The 15,549-nt window shown below is 47.8% G+C and overlaps 1 pseudogene; it reads left to right on the forward strand.

The window, feature by feature from the left end:
• Positions 1-341: 341 nt before the first annotated feature.
• Positions 342-12,503, forward strand: LOC101517776 (CMP-sialic acid transporter-like; annotated as a pseudogene).
• Positions 12,504-15,549: the final 3,046 nt, after the last annotated feature.

Consider the following 15,549-nt stretch of genomic DNA (forward strand, 5'->3'; position numbering starts at 1 on the left):
GGGGCCATGGGCACAGGGCAGGGTTTCGCTGTAGGTGGTCTGCATCCCAGGCTGGGTGGGGTGAGGGGCTTGCCTTTCTCACCCCCTCCTGCTAACGCCTGTGTCCCAGGTGTCTGTCACACATCGCTCAGGTGGGAGGCTCCAAGCACTAGAGGCAGTGGGGTCTGGCAGGGAGGCCAGGGTCTCCAGGGGCGCAGCCCACGGCCTGCTGGGACAACCTCTTGGGGTCACAGTGTGCAGGGAAGCTGAATGTGAGGACACACCCAGTCAAGGAGCTAGGGAGAACATGTAGACAGGAAGCTGGGTGCCAGGGGGCCTGGTGGTGGCGCGGGCAGCCGGCCATGGCGGGGATGGTGCCGAGGATGTCCTGGGGACCTGCAGCGACCTCCCGCCGGGTGCGCACAGTGGGGCTCACAGGACTTGGCTGTGCACAGTGTGACACCTCTTCCCTCCTGCCCAGCCAGCCTCCAGGGAAGCAGGGATTCCCTTCTCACCTGCAGCCCTGTTGACGCTCCCTCCCCCAGGCCCCCCTCTTCCTGGCTTTGAGCGCTGTCTCCCCAGCCACCCCACCTCATCCCTGCTGCCCAGGGCGCCCTCAGGGAGCTCACCGGGGCTCACTGTGTCTCCCTGGGCATCCGAGGCCATGTGTGGGGCACTCACCGTCTCCGTAGAGGGGAATCCACGTCCCAGGGCCCTCGGGGCTCCTCTCCCTCACACACACCCCGCCCCCGGCTCACCCTGTGCCTCAGTCTCTCAGCCTGGGCAGCTCTGCCCACCGCCCTCTGCTCACCGAGATGGTGTGGCAGCACCCTCACCGGCTCTCCCCTGTCCCTCCCTCCCCTCTGTCCCTTCCCGTACAGGAACACTCGGAGCCTTTGCTCCTCCTGGACTTGCTGCCACCCTCCCTTGTGCTCTGTCACCACCCTGCTGACCTGGCCATCCCCTGGGCCTGCTGCTGCCCACGCGTGGGCTGTCCTCCCTGTGCTGCCCACTCCCTCATGTAGCTCAGGACTATGCTTGGCCTGTCCCCTGTCGTGCAGCTGGGACCGCTGTGTGTACACGGACACCTGCCCTCCCCACGCTTGTCCCCAGCCCCCTCCTCTGCTCTCCTCACATGGAATATGATCACCCACTGAGCGCATCTGCCTGTGGCCGGCCTGCTGCACCCACTGTGGGCCTTAGAGGGTGGGGTTGTGTGTTGTTCTCGGGTTTCTTTTGCTCTCTGATGGAACCTCCCGCCTGGAGGGCTGGCTGGCTAGAACCTCGAAAACCAAACTAACCCCATGCCCTTGCCTTTGACCTCGCCCAGGTTGATCATGGAGCCCTGCCAACGGTCGTCAGCGGGTCTGCTTTCCCCTCCAGCTCAGCTCTCCCAGGACCCCCCAAAGACACCGTGTCTGGGTAAGGATACAGGGCCATCAACCGCCCTTCCGTGCATGTGCTCAGTTAGGAGGCGGCGGGCACTGGCCTGGTCTCTGCAGGAAGTGGCTGCCCGCACTCCTTCCTGCCCTGTAAGGTGCGTGTCACCTTGAGTCTGGCTGGTAGAGGTGTTAGGGTTCACGTCTGGTCAGTGCTGCTGGGAAGGCTGGCGTGTGTGCGTGCTCCGTGGCTGTGCGGGGAGTCAGGAGCCACGCAGGCTGGGCCATCTGATGGCACCTGGGTCCCAGCAGGGCTGACCTGCGGGTCTTTGCTCTGACCACTGTCACAGATACAGTGGCCAGCAGGGACATGGAGCGTGGTCTGTCACGTGTGCTCCTGGGCTGCCCGCACACTGCCTTCCCGCTCAGTGGGCCGGTGCTAGTGTGGGAGCGTATCCGGAAATTATACTTGGAGGCCGTGTGTGGGTGTGGTTGCCGTTACCTGGGACCTTGTCTTGTCGTTTTAAATTATGCGTGTGCTTGTGGCCCTGAAGCCACACTGGTTGTATCTCTTCAGTAAATGAAGACTTATGTTCCAGCAGTAAACTAGATGAGCAAGTGGAGCCCCCTGGACTAAAGCTGGCGCCCATGTGGGGTGCCGGCGCTGGCAGGTGGAGGATTCGCCTGCCAAGCCACCTCACCAGCCCCCAGATGGGACCTCTGATACTGCTGGGGCCCAGAGCTGCCCAGCCATTGTCCGGCACAAAGGACTGCCTAGGCAGCAGAGGGAGCCATGGGGACAGGCGCACAGCGTGGCTGGCCCTTGAGGACGTCAGAAGCATCTTCAAAGGACTTGGACATGAACTGACTCGAGAAGGGCCAGCTTAGAGAGCCACTCCTTTGAAAAACACTGCTTGCTTCTTTTGAAAGGTAGAGTCACAGAGGAGGAAGAGCGAGCACGAGAGATCTTGCACATTGTGGTTACTCCCCACGTGGCTACCGTTCCCGGGCTGGCCCACACCTAAGCCAGGAAGCCAAAGTCCACCCAGGTCTGTCACCCTCCCCAGGGTGGCAGGAACCCAAGCGTTTGGCCATCTTCTGCTTTCCCATGCGATTCACAGGCAGCTGGGATCTGAACCAGCTCCCGCATTACATGCTAATGTTGCACGTAGTGGCTTAACATGCTGTGCCACTATGCCAGTGCCCCACGTAGCGTCTTTTCTGGAAACTGCCCACTAGCAAAAGAAAGAAACCTGTCATTAAAATATTTTAAGATTTTTTTTTTTATTGGAAGGGCAGAGTTACAGAGTGAGGAAAACCATCTGTTGGCTCACTCCCTAAATGGCCACAATACCTTGAGTGGGACTGGTCTGAAACAATCAACCCGAGTTTCTTTTGGGTCTCCTTGTGGGTGTAGGGGCCCAAGGACCCCCCACTGCTTCTCCCAGGCCATGAGCAGGGAGCAAATTAGAGGTGGAGTACCCATGAGCCCAGCGGCGTGGCCTAGCAGCTAAAGTCCTCACCTTGAATGCCCCGGGATCCGATATGGGTCGCTGGTTCTAATCCCGGCAGCTCCACTTCCCATCTAGCTCCCTGCCTGTGGTCTGGGAAAGCAGTGGAGGACGGCCCAAAGCCTTGGAATCCTGCACCCGCGTGGGAGACCTGGAGGAGGTTCCTGGCTCCTAACTTCAGATGGGCATAGCACTGGCCGTTGTGCTCACTTGGGGAGTGAATCATCGTAGGGAAGATCTTCCTCTCTGTCTCTCCTCTCTGTATATCTGACTTTGTAATAAAAATTAATAATAACTCTTTCATAAAAGAAAGAAAGAAAAGAAGAAGTGGAGTGCCCAGGACTCATACCTGCTTCCATATGAGATGCCATTGCTGCAGGTGGAAGCTTAGCCCGTTGAGCTACCGCACTGGACCCACATCAAAAATATTTCTTGAAAATTAAAAATTTTTTTAATTTTGATGATCTTTACATAGTTGATTAGGGCTTGAAGTATCAACGGTTACAGGAAAGTGGGTAAGACCATTTTTTTTCACATTTTTTTTCCTTTCGTGTATCTGGGGGAAGGGGGAAGATAAAGGGAGAAGCCACTCCCACCCTCCCAACAGTCCCGGAGTCCGCAGTGTGGGACATGTTCCAAGGGCACTGCTCAAGTGGTTTCAATAGTTCAACTGTTCTGAGTCGCTGCCAATCTCACCACTCCAAGCATGATGAAATCTCCAGAATCCGCTGGCTGCCGTGGTCCACCTTAGAGTCTCCGTTTGCCCAGGTATTCACTGCCAACAATGGCTGGGGTAGTTGATCGATTTGCTCTGTCCTCTGTTGCGGTACCAGGTGTCCTCTGCAGGCTCCAGTGTGCTGCCATGTCCTCCATGTGCACCTGGTCTGCTGTCCACTGCTCCTACAGGTGTTGCAGCCCTGCCCAGTCTGGTCTGCCACCACCCCAGTTCATGGTCTCCAGTGGGAATGGTGATCCAGCAAGGAGCCCCATGTAACCCCACTAACGACTTTGCCCCTTCTCACCTCCACCAGGTCTCGCGTGTGCTGGTTGGGTGTCATGGCCCGGTCTGCCATGGCTTGCCTCACCTCGGCTTTTGAAGTGGGTGTTATAGCCTGGCCCAGCTCTACCCACCCCCAATTTCAGCTCAAGTTGGTGGGGGCTACAGCCTAGTCCAACCCTCATGGGTTGCATGTGTTGCAACCGAACCTGGCCCGACCCACACTCCATTCTGGTGCTCAGAATCGCCAGCGGGCAATGTGAACTGGCCCTACCTGGTTTGCCCCCAACCTACACCAAATATATGCTGCTGGGTACTGTTCCCTGGCCTGGTCTGGGCCGCTCCCTATCATGGCTTTTGAAGATTTTGTAAATGTCCAAGTCAGTGTTACAGAGAGGGGCAGGGGTCCTCTAGCTGCTGGTGGACTCCCAGATGGCCGTAACAGCCAGGGGTGAGTCGGGCCAAAGCCAGGGGCTTCCTCCGGATCTCTGTCAGTTGTGTCAGGGCCCAAGCATTTAGGCCATCTCCCACTGCTTTTCCCAGGCCATTGACAAGGAGCTGGGTTGGAAGTGGCACATCTGAGACACAAACAGGCACCCATCTGCGAAGCTGGAATCGCACGGGGTGCCTTTCCCTGCTATGCCATAATCCTGGTCCCCACATTTTTACTAGAGGAAGAACACCATCCCTCTGGGGACCTGATTGTCATTCGGAGAGGAGCAAAGGGCTCTGGGGGTGCCCAGCGCAGCCCAGTGGACAGAGACCTGTCTGGGGAGTACTGTGTGTTGGCTGATCAGATGCTAGACCAATATAGAGAGGCCAAGCATTGAGGGCGAAAGTGCTGACTGTCAGCAAAGCAGCTCCAAGCCACCACCCTGCTCACGGAGTGCCTCCTGGGGTTTCTGCAGAGGCTGCGCTGCTGAGCAGGAACTGAGCGAGCTGCGGTCTGACGGCGACCCATGCCCATCAGTGCAGTCCCATGGGCTTTGCTGAGAGTGTCACTACGTCACCAGAGGGACACAACAGGACACCAAAGACACTGCACAACGTTGTCTGATGGGCTGGAAAGCAGCCAGGTGTGTGCTGAGAGATCCAAAGCCCCATTAGGCTGGAGCGGTCCAGCCCTTGACTACTTGTACCCCCTTTGCATTTTGTTAGGATAAAACAGTCTCTACCGTGTTGAGCGGGGAGGGCTGCAGCTGGGCTTTGCAAGGCCCGGCTCTGGAGTTCACACGCAAGCACTGCTTGTCTGTTGAGGCAGATCTGCTGGTCAGTCACAGCCTGTGGTTTGCTTTTATTCCTCAGATAAGAAAAAGTTACCATTTGATTGGCTGTGGATGCTGCTTGCCCTTCGCTCAAGCATTCCTTCTGGAAAAGTCAGCGTTGCTTCTACCTGGAGCTGCCTGAAGCTTCCCATGACCCTCCCCCGAACAGACGGTGCTGTGACCTAGCCTGGCCTGGTCTGTCCTCAGTCCCAGCTCCTACAAGCTCTAGAAGTCACTGTGACCTAGCCTGGCCTGGTCTGTCCTCAGCCCTGACTCTTGCAAGCTCCAGAAGTCACTGTGACCTAGCCTGGCCTGGTCTGTCCTCAGCCCTGACTCTTGCAAGCTCCAGAAGTCACTGTGACCTAGCCTGGCCTGGTCTGTCCTCAGCCCTGACTCTTGCAAGCTCCAGAACTCACTGTGACCTAGCCTGGCCTGGTCTGCTTTCAGTCCCGGCTCTTGCAAGCTCCAGAAGTCACTGTGACCTAGCCTGGCCTGGTCTGTCCTCAGCCCTGACTCTTGCAAGCTCCAGAAGTCACTGTGACCTAGCCTGGCCTGGTCTGCTCTCAGTCCCGGCTCTTGCAAGCTCCAGAAGTCACTGTGACCTAGCCTGGCCTGGTCTGTCCTCAGTCCCAGCTCCTGCAAGCTCTAGAAGTCACTGTGACCTAGCCTGGCCTGGTCTGCTCTCAGTCCCAGCTCCTGCAAGCTCCAGAAGTCACTGTGACCTAGCCTGGCCTGGTCTGTCCTCAGCCCTGGCTCTTGTGCACGAGGGCAGGTTCCTTGACCTGAGCCAAGCAAGCCCTCTCAATTTCCCCTTTTGACTTAATTCATCTCAGCTCCCTCAATTACCTGTGGGGTACAGTGGCCTGGTCTGTGGAATCCCCAAGAAATCATTTTTTATATGCCAAACAAGCATACAGTGGCCCCTGTTCTGACCTTTCCCCAGTTCCTTGGCTCCTAGCAAGGCAGGCTCCCTCCTTATGCGCATATGTGGCAGTGGCAGTGGGGTGGTCCCAGCCAGCACGAACTCACAGTCGCTCCACCCCTTCCCCCAAATCTTTAAAGATATACATATATTAGGCACCTGAGCCAGCACACTGATACAGTTAATACAGTTGCCATTGGCTGGAGTTGGCAGGCGGAACTGTCGCCATGTGCCAAGCCCAGGAAACCAAGCCTCATGAGTGTGGGAGAAAAGTCACCTGCTCAGACGGCCAGTACTATTTAGCTGCAATTTTGGAGGAAGTTTTTAAGATATTTTATTTGCTCAATTTCCAAACAGTTCCATTTTCTGCCTTGTGTCACTGATGAGGCTTTCCTTTGCAAGTACCACTAAATGGTTGCCTGGAAATGGAAGAATTAGTCATCTAAAATAGAAGAACAAATATAAAATGTAAATTTGTTATGAAGAATATCAAAATAGCCATCCAGGGCCAGCATTGTGGTATAGCTGATACAACTACCACCTAGAACGCCAGCATCTTATATGAGTATCCAGTTGAGTCCTAGCTGCTCCACTTCCCATCCAGCTCCCTGCTTGTGGCCTGGGAAAGCAGTGGAGGACGGCCCAAAGCCTTGGGTCCCTGCACCCACGTGGGAGACCCAGGCGAGGCTCTTGGCTCCTGGCTTCAGCCTCACCCAGGCCCTGCCATTGCAGTCATTGGAGGAGTGAACCAGATTCTAAAAGACTCCCTCTGTCTCACTTTTGCTCTCTCTAGAACTCTGCCTTTCAAATAAAAAGTAAATCTTTAATTTTTTTTAATTTTTAATTTTATCATACAATTCTGTATAGTCTGGGATTCCCCTCCCAGCCACCAACTCCCACCCCCGACTGATCTTTCCCCATGTTATCACAACAGTACGTTGTTTCGTAAGGAGTTACAATTTCATCAGTCTGCTGTTTAGGTGTGCCCTGACATTGCTGGTACAGACAGTGTCAGCCCAGCATCCCATTGTCCAGATATGTTCAACGGTTTCATTGGGAGCCCATCCTTTGGGAGTAGGGATGCATGTTACACTGTGTCTTCACGTCTGGCTATGGTAGTCTCCATTACTCCAGCACTATACAATCCAATTTGCATGATGGTTTCCTTATATTAGAGAGAACATACGGCAGTTGTCTTTTTGGGATCGACCTGCTTTATTGAGCATAATGGTCTCTACTTGGGACCATCTAGCTGTAAATAGTATAATTTCATTCTTTTAATGGCTGAATATTCCTTGGAGTAGATATACCACAGTTTCTTTAACCACTCCTTTATATGGGCATCTGGCTTGTTTCCAAGTCTTTGCTATTGCAGATTGTGCTGCTGTAAATGTAGGATTTAGTTCCCCTTCTCATATGTAGTCCTTATTTCTGCTGGATACATTCCTAGGAGTGGGATAGCTGGGCCATATGGTTTATTTTCAATTCTCTAAGCACTCTCCATACTGATTTCCACAGGGATTGTACTAGCCAACACCCCCACCAGCAGTGAAGGAGTGTAGCTTTCTCCCCACATCCACGCCAGCAGGTGTTGTTAGTTGAGTTCTGAATGTAGGCCAGTCTCACTGGACAGTCTCACTGGAGTTAGGTAGCATCTCAATGTGGTTTTCATTTGTATCTCTCTGATGGTTAGGGAGCCTGAGCATCTTTTCATATGTTTGTTAGCCACTTGAGTCTGTTCTTTTGAATAATGTCTATTCATTTCCTTTGCCCATTTTCTCACAGGGTTTTGTGGGTTTTTTTGTTTTTTTGGTTTTTAGTTTGTTTTTGGTTGTTTCATTTTGTTTTTATTGTCCCTGGGTTTCTGAAGCTCTTTGTAAACCTTGGGGCCTGGCATGATAGCATAATGGTTAAGATCCTTGCCTTGAATGCACCTGGGATCCCATATGGGCGCCGGTTCTAATCCCGGTTGCTCCACTTCCCATCCAGCTCCCTGCTTGTGGCCTGGGAAAGCAGTCGAGGACGACCCATAGCCTTGGGACCCTGTAATCACGTGGGAGACCCGGAAAGAAGTTCCTGGCTCCCGGCTTTGGATCGGCGCAGCTCCAGCCATTGTGGCAGCTTGAGGAGTGAATCATCGGACAGAAGATCTTCTTCTCTGTCTCTCCTCCTCTCTGTACATCTGCCTTTCCAATAAAAATACATAGATAAATCTTTAAAAAATTATAAAAAAAAATCTTAGATGTTAGTCCCCTGTCACTTGTCTAGTCTGCAAAAATTTTCTCCCATTCTGTTGGTTGCTTCTTCACTTCGTTAATTGTTTCCTTTGCTGTACAGAAGCTTTTTAGTTTGATGTAGTCCCATTTGTTCATTTTGGCTTTCACTGCCTGAGCTTTTGGCGTCTTTTTTAAGTAGACTTTCCCCGTTCCTATTTCTTGGAGAGTATTTCTTATGTTTTCCTTTAATAGTTTGGTGGTTTCTGGGTGTAGTTTTAGGTCCTTGATCCCTTTAGAGCAGATTTTTGTATAATGTGACAGGTGTGGTTCTTGTTTCTTAATTCCGCACGCTGCTCTCCAGTTGTCCAACAGCATGTTTTCAAGAGACCAGGCTTTTTCCCTGGATTGTTTTCAGTTTTCTTGTCAAAGATTAGTTGTCTATACATGTGTGGGCTCCCTTCTGGTGTTTCTGTTCTGTTCCATTGATCTCCTCTGTTTCTGTACCAGTACCAGACTGTTTTGATGACCACTGCTCTGTAGTATGTTTTGAGGTCAGGAATTGTGATCCCCCAGCTTGATTTTTATTCTTCTGGATAGCTTCTGCTATTCGTGGTCTCTTGTGGTTCCAGATGAACTTTTGCATCATTTTTTCTATTTCTGAGAAGAATGTTGTTGGGATTTTGATTGGGATTGCATTGAATCTGTATATTACTTTTGGTAATATGATCATTTTGATAATGTTAATCCTGCCAATCCAGGAACATGGTGAGTTTCTCCACTTTTCAATATCTTCTCCTATTTCCTTTTTAAATGTTTTATGGTTTTCATCATAGAGGTCTTTCACATCTTTAGTTAGCTTAATTCCTCAGTATTTAAGATTCCTCTCCGCTATTTTAAAGGGGACTGTACTTACCATTTCTTTCTCAGCCACAGAATTATTTGTGTATACCAGTGCCATCGATTTGTGTTCAGTAATTTTGCATCCTGCTAACCTGCCAAAGTCTCTTATGAGTTCTGGTATCTCTTGACTGACTTTTTGGTTCTGTGAGGAGAAGCGTGTCATCTGCAGATAGATGATTTCAGTCAGCCCCTCATTTACAATTTGGATTCCTTTTTTTTTTTTTTTCACCTAGTAGCTCTGGTAAGGATTTCCAATGCTATATTGAAGAGCAGTGGTGACAGTGGACGTCCCTGTCTAGTTCCAGATTTTACTGGAAAGGCTTCCAGTCTTTCCCCATTTAATACGATGCTGGCACTGGGTTTTTCGTAAACTGAGTGTGTTGTAGAATGTTCCTTCTATGCTTATCTTGTTAAGGGTTTTCAGCATGAAGTGGTGTTGGATTGTATCAAATGCCTTCTCTGCATCTATTGAGAGGATCATATGTTTTTTATTTTTCAATTTGTTGATGTGATGTATCACATGTATTGATTTGTGGATGTTGAACCATCCCTGCATGCCTGGGATGAATCCCACCTGGTCCGGGTGAATGAGCTGCCTAATGTGTTGTTGGATCCTGTTGGCTAGTGTTTTACTGAAGATCTTTGTGTCTGTGTACATCAAGGATATCGGTCTGTTGTTCTCTTTTTCTCTTGTTACTCTATCTGGCTTTGGTATTAAGGTGATATTGGCTTCATAAAAAGTTTGGAAGAATTGCTTCTCTTTCTATTGTTTGGAAAAGATTGTAGAGGATTGGGTTAAGTTCCTCTTGAAACGCTTGGTACAATTCAGCAGTGAAGCCATCTGGTCCAAGACTTTTCTTGGTTGGGAGGGCTTTGATTACCGATTCAATCTCAGTCCATGTTATAGGTCTATTTAGATTGCTAATTGCTTTTTGATTCAATTTTGGTGGATTGTATGTGCCCTAAAATCTATCCATCTCCTCTAGGTCTTCTGATTTGTTCACATACAGTTGCTTGCAATAGTCCTTAATAATTCTCTGTATGTCTGGGGTATCTGTTGTGACATTTCCTTTCTCATCTCTGATGCAATTGATACGTATTTTCTCCCTCCTTTTTTTATTGGTTGGGCTAGTGGGGAGTCTATTTTGTTGATTTTCTCAAAGAACCAGCTCTTTGAATCATTGATCTTATGTACAGTTCTCTTGGTCTGTGTTTGATTTATTTCCTCCCTTATTTTGCTGATTTCTCTTTTTTTTTTTCCCTACTAATCTTGGGATTGCTTTACTGCTGTTTTTCTAGTTTATTTAACTGTAAGGTTAACTCATTTACTTGGTGTTTTTCTAGTTTCTTGACATAAGCATTGATTAAGATGAGCTTTCCCTAAATTGTGTCCCCTTTTTTTTAAAAGATTTATTTATTTTATTATAGTCAGATATACAGACAGGAGGAGAGACAGAGAGGAAGATCTTCCGTCCGATGATTCACTCCCCAAGTGAGCCGCAACGGGCTGGTGCACGCCGATCCGAAGCCAGGAACCAGGAACCTCTTCCGGGTCTCCCACGTGGGTGCAGGGTCCCAATGCATTGGGCCGTCCTCGACTGCTTTCCCAGGCCACAAGCAGGGAGCTGGACGGAAAGTGGAGCTGCCAGAATTAGAACCGGGGCCCATACGGGATCCCGGGGCATTCAAGGCGAGGACTTTAGCCGCTAGGCCACACCGCCGGGCCCCCCTAACTTTTTGATATGTTGTGTTGATGCCTTCATTTGTTCCAAGCAATTTTGAAATTTCCCCTTTGATTTCCTCTCTAATCCATTTCTCATTTAGTAAAATATTATTCAGTCTCCATGTATTTGCAAGCATTCCTGGGTGTTTTGATTTCTTGGTCTCTAGCTTCATTCCATGATGGTCTGAGAAGATGCATGGTGTAATTTTGATTTTTTAAAAATTTGCTATTTCTGGTCAGGTGTTCCCATTACACTGGCACCTTGACTCTTGGCTGATCCAGGACAGATAACAGTTGGTTGAATCCAAGAATATTTTAGGTCCTTTATGGAAAAAGTGACAATCTCCATTTAACTTGAATGTGAAGACTGGAGGTTAAGCATATCCAGGGCATGAGCAGTGGGGAAATGTCAGTTTACTATTCAAGTTATACTGCTTGACAGTGACGCCTCTGGTGGCCGCAGCGTGCACCATAGCTCTAGGGTATACAAGAACAACAAGTACAGAGCGCGACTCCTCAACCGCAGCGGTGTGTAGGACACAAGTTGTAAAGTCACTGCTAAGTGTGGGACTTTTAGCTGAAGAAACTGGTAGTCTGGGTAGATTCAAGACATCTTTATGTGAAAATGTTTTTGGGAGTCCCAAGCAACTGATGAAGTTAAGTGTGCCGTCACTAGTGCATGCTGTTCAGAACAACATGGCTCTCCTAGCCCTTAGCAATCTGGATGCAGCAGTGTGCCAGGTGACCTACCAACTGAAGACTCCCTGTACTGCTTTATGCACTGTTTTAATGTTAAATAGGACACTCAGTAAATGACAGTGGATTTCAGTTTTTATGCTGTGTGGCGGAGTCACACTTGTACAGTGGAAACCAGCCCAAGCTACAAAAGTTGTGGTGGAGCAGACTCCATTACTAGGGTTTGGCGCCATAGCTGTTGCTGTTCTGTGCTCAGGATTTGCTGGAGTGTATTTTGAAAAAGTTTTAAAGGGTTCAGACACTTCCCTTGGGGTGAGAAACATTCGAATGTATCTATCAGGGATTGCTGTGACATTAGTTGGTGTCTACTTGTCAGACGGAGCTGAAATTAAAGAAAAAGGATTTTTCTATGGTTACACACATTATGTCTGGTTTGTTATCTTTCTGGCAAGTGTTGGAGGCCTTTACACCTCGGTGGTGGGAAAGCACACCGACAACATCATGAAAGGGTTTTCCATTGTGCTTTCCACCATTGCTTCAGCGATCCTGTTTGGATTACAGATAACACTTCTTGTATGTGTTTCCATTTATATCTATGGACTACCCAGGCAAGACACTACATCCATCCAACAAGGAGAAACAGCTTCGAAAGAAAAAACCATTGGTGTGTGATTGGAGCCTGAAAAGAGATGACTGTACCATTTGCATTATACTAGCGCCTTAACTCAATCCCGGAAGGTAGCTTAAACAGATACAAACAACAACAAATCAACCACACAAGAATCGAGATAGAAGCTATCTCAGTGAATTGCTAATGGAGAGATTTAATCTGGGCCTGTTTGCATCAAATTTTTAAAATGAAGGAGTTTTATTATTATATATATACATAATGTACATAAAAAGTATAGAGATGACATGATATTAAAAAAAATCATGTGAGGCTACATTCAAATCTCTAGGTTTGGATGGAGTTTAAGGGTTAAAGTGCCAAAGCCGTTTCTGTACTGTTCGGTTTTTCGGGTACTAGGGGAGCAGGACACTTGAGTTCTCCAAAATTCACACACAGTATTTCATTCCCGCAGCAGTATAATCTTAACTCTTTTCTTGGAATAGAGAGGCAGAGGCAAGACAGGTTAGTTCAAACACAAACGTGTGCTGCTCCAGGAGAATCTATTTCCTGGCCCAGACAATGATCTCCAGGTGGTGGGAGAGTCAGTACTCCTGTAGTCCTGTATTTGTGCCATGCATTGTCTGGTTCATATTTCTTTGCTGTTAGAAGATACACTTTTTTCCAAAAGAATTTCTAACGTCACTTTTGTATTTTTTTTTATAAAGTATGGTTAACTGTTGGTCTCTCAGATAATTTGTATAATTTCCGTGTTTTTAAAAATATTTCTATGATGTCAATGGGAAATTCAGCAATAAAAGTAATTTATTTGCAAAAAAAAAAATTTGCTGAGGCTTGTTTTGTGGCCTATAACATGGTCGATTCTGGAGACTGTTTCATGCACCAATAAAAGTGTATTCTCTGTCTTCAGGATGAAAGGGTTGGTGGATATCAGCAAGTCATCTGCTCTAGAGTTTGGGTGAGTTCTGTTGTTTCTTTGCTTAGTTTCCGTCTCTTTGATCTTTCCACTGATGTTAAAGGGTATTAAGGTCCCCCACTCTTATTGTATTAGAATCTATTTCTCCCTTTAAAACCATTAATATTTGTTTCACGTAGCTAGATGCTTTGACATTTGGCGCGTATACATTTATTACGGTGATCTCTTCTTGTGAATGGATCCTTTGATCATGATGTGATGTCCATGGTCATCTCTTTCAGTGTTTTTCACATCAAAGTCTATATCATTTGATATAAGAATGGCTACCCCTGCATGTATTTCCTTACCATTCGCTTGGAATATCTTTTTCCATCCTTTGCTTTCAGTTTCCTCTGATCTTTGTTAGTGAGATGTGACTCCTGCAAGCAGCAGATAGATGGGTTTGTTTTTTGATCCAGTTCTCTAAGCTATGATGTTTGACTGATGAGTTTAAGCCATTTACATTCAGTGCTAACATGGATAGGTGGCAGTTTGGTCCTGTCATCTTAGCAATGGGCTATTCTTGGATTGAGTCTTCTGCTAGCCTTTTAGTGGGATGTTCTCCACATTTGCCTTTGTTTCTGGTGGTTGCTATTTCTTTCTTCTTTCACAAAAACATCTTTGAGTATTAGTTATAGGACAGGTTTAGAAGAGGCAAATCTTTGGAGTCTGTCTTTATTGTGGAATAATTTTATTTCATTTTCAAAAACAAAGGAGAGCTTTGCAGGGTGCGTTATTCTGGGCTAAAATTTTTTCCCTTTCAGAGTCTGGAATATGTCACTCCATTCTCTCCTGGCCTGCAGTGTTTCCTCTGACAGGTCAGCTGGGCATTTGATTGGAGTTCCTCTATAGGCCACTTGATTTTTCTCATGTGCACATTTAAGGATTTTTTTTCCTTATGTTCAACTGAAGAGAGCTTGATTATCATGTGTCATGGTGAAGTTCGCTTTTTTTGGAGGGTCACTGTTGGGTCTTTATTGTTTTCCAAGTTTTCCTCCAGATTAGGGAAGTTTTCACTTATTATTTCATTGAATACACCTTTAATTCCAGTTTCTCTTTCTGCAGCTTCTGGAACTCCCATTAAAAGTAAATCTTAAAAAAGAAAGCCAGCTAAATGCCAGAAAATTGTATTTTGTATGCTAGTTTGTTTGCATGGGTGGTCTTATCCATTTTCCTTGTTTTTTAAGTAGATTATTGATTCCGGGGGGGGGTGGATTATTATTAAGAGTGGAATTTTCTAAGTGATCAAATTGTTAGAATTTTTTTTAAATTTTTATTTTTGAAATTTATCATAACATTCTGTGTGGTCTGGGATTCCACTCCCCACAAAGGGCAGAATTTTGTTGAGGAATAGAATTACATTAACATTGCTTTTTTTAAAAAAAGATTCATTTATTTTTATTAGAAAGGTAGATTTACAGAAAGAAGGAGAGACAGAAAAAGATCTTCCACCCATTGCTTTACTGTCCAAGTGACCACAGCCAGGAGCTTCCTTCAGGGTCCCAAGGCTTGGGCCATCCTCTACTGCTCTCCCAGGCCACAGTAGCAAGCTGGATGGGAAGTAGAGCAGCCAGGACTAGAACTGTGCCTGTATGGGATCGCAGCGCATGCAAGGTGAGGATTAAACCGTTGAGTCATCACGCTGGGTCCCAAAGTTGGCATTCTTTATGCTTGTTGAGGTTTTGGGTTTTGGATTGTTTTTTCAGCCCATGCAGGACTGACGTAGCACGTGATGCCATGGGTCCAAAGTCCAGCAGCACAGATGCGGTGAGTTCAGGGGCACCAGGGAATCTATACCTTGGCAACAGTGTCTGAACCACCTCCAGGAAATAAGCCACAGGAGTCCCTGTTTAACTGCCTGCCCTCCGGGGCATACCTGCTGTGCTGCGGCCCGTAGCAACACTCTGCCTCTGTATGTTAGCTCCCTGGCACAGCGTCTGAGTGTGCGCTTAAACACGGGGGTGTGACTGGGCCTGAGGTGGACGCCCAGGTGTTACAGGAAGCAAGCATGCTGGCCAGCTAAGCGTTCAAATTCATTCACATTTCTCTGAGAACTTGTGGTCTAGCAGGCTGAAATGAGTCATCTAACAGGACGCTTTCTTGTCTTGTTTGTAACAGGCTGATTTTATTTATTTATTTATTATTTATGTTTTGCTTTGTTGAACAGTGCTTTCCAGGGTTAAACAGCCCATTGTTTGAGCCCTTCTCCAACAGCCTGCCCTGTTCCACCTGCAGCCTGTAAGCTGCATTGACACCTGCTCTTTGCTAAGATGCTACTCCTCAATATTTAGTTAAAAGTAACTAAAAGCAGAGAAAAAAACAACAGTGAACCTGCTGCCGATGGGGGATCTCTGGCTCAGCTTCTGCCTTTCAAGATA

Source organism: Ochotona princeps, chromosome 4 (genome assembly GCF_030435755.1).
Source record: "Ochotona princeps isolate mOchPri1 chromosome 4, mOchPri1.hap1, whole genome shotgun sequence".
Lineage (NCBI taxonomy): Eukaryota > Metazoa > Chordata > Mammalia > Lagomorpha > Ochotonidae > Ochotona > Ochotona princeps.